This window comes from Nannospalax galili, unplaced genomic scaffold (assembly GCF_000622305.1).
Source record: "Nannospalax galili isolate Female #2095 unplaced genomic scaffold, S.galili_v1.0 scaffold784, whole genome shotgun sequence".
Classification (NCBI taxonomy): domain Eukaryota; kingdom Metazoa; phylum Chordata; class Mammalia; order Rodentia; family Spalacidae; genus Nannospalax; species Nannospalax galili.
In genome coordinates this window covers 21856-23812 of record NW_008352133.1, presented here as the reverse complement: position 1 = coordinate 23812, position 1957 = coordinate 21856, and positions in this window count along the sequence as shown.

The following is a 1957-nucleotide window of genomic DNA, read 5'->3' as shown; positions in this document are numbered from 1 at the left end:
AAGAACATTATAAGGGAATACTTTAAAAGCCTATATACTACTAAATTTGAAAACCTAAAAGAAATGGATGGGTATCTAAAGGCATGGGAACCACCAAAACTAAACCAAGAAGAGATTAACAGGTTAAACAGACCCATTACACAAAAAGAAATTGAAACAGTAATACAAAACCTCACTACTAAAAAAGCCCAGGACCAGAAGGACTTAAGGCAGAATTCTATCAGACATTTAAAGAAGATCTACATCCAATACTACTTAATTTATTCAAAAAGATAGAACTGGAGGGAGAACTTCCAAATTCCTTCTATGAAGCCAGCATCACTCTAATACAAAAGCCAGATAAAGATACAACCAAAAAAGAAAACTTAGACCCAATCCTCAATGAACATAGACGCAAAAATTCTCAACAAGTTATTTGCAAATCACATACTGACACACATCAAAAATATCCACAATTATCAAGTCGGCTTTGTCCCAGAGAAGCAGGTATAGTTCAATATACGTAAGTCAATAAACGTCAGAAATCACATAAATCATGTAAATGGGATCAAAGACAAGTACCACATGGTAAACTCAATAAAATCAGAGAAAACATTTGACAAATTCAACACGCATTTATGTTCCAAGTCATAGAGGGAACTAGACTGGAGGGAACATACCTCAACATAATTAAAGCCATATATAACAAACACACAGCCAACATCATTCTAAATGTTGAAAAACTGGAAGCATTCCCATTGAAATCAGGAACCAGACAAGGCTGTCCACTATCTCCACTTCTTTTTAACATAGTGTTTGAAACTCTTGCAGGAGCAATAAGACAAGAGCAGGAAATTAAAGGAGTAATAATTGGAAAGAAGAGAAAAAATTATCCCCTTTTTCAGATGATAAGTTATTATATCTAAGAGATGCCAAAAATTCCACCAGAAAACTCTTAGAAATTATTAACACATTCAGTAAAGTGGCAGGTTACAAAATTAACATACAAAAGTCTGTAGCATTTCTATACATTAATAACAACCAATGAAAGGAAGAGCACATGGAAACACTCCCCTTCACAATAGCTGCAAAAAAAAAAAAAAAATCTCAGAATAAACCTCACCAAAGACATTAAAGAACTCTACAATGAAAATTTTACATCTTTAAAGAACGAGATTTAGGAAGACATCAGAAGGTGGAAGGACCTCCCATGCTTATGGGTTGGAAAAATTAATATTGTGAAAATGACCATCCTACCAAGAGTCATTTGTAGATTCAATGCAATGCCAATCAAAATCCCCATGACATTTTTCACAGAATTGGAAAAAAATGCTAAGATACATATGGAAGCAAAAAAGACCTTGGATAGCCAAAACAACACTGAGCTCTAAGAGCAATGCTGGGGGGATTACTATACCAGATTTTAAGCTGTATTACAGAGCGATAGTCATAGAAACAACATGGTACTGGCACAAAAATAGACCCATAGACCAATGGAATAAAATTGAAGACCAAATATGAATAAATGCAATTTCAGCCACCTGATATTTGACAAAGGGGCCAAGAATATTCACTGGAGGAAAGACAGCATGTTCAGCAATTGGTGCTGGCAAAAATGGATGTCCAACTGTAGAATAATGAAACTAAACCCCTATCTTTCACCCTGCACAAAAGTCAATTCCAAATGGATCAAAGACCTCAATGTAAAGCCTAAACTTTGAAACTATTAGAAGAAAACATTGAGAAAAACCTACAAGATACATGTATAGGAAAGGATTTTCTAAACCAGACATCAATTGCTCAGGAAACAAGGGCAAGAATTATCAAATGGGACCTCATTAAACTAAAAAGCTTCTGTACATCAAAGGAGGCAACTAGGGAAGTGAACAGAAAACCCACGGAATGGGAGAAAATCTTCACCAGCAACACATCCGACAGAGGTTTAATAACCAGAACATATAATGAACTCAAAATCCAG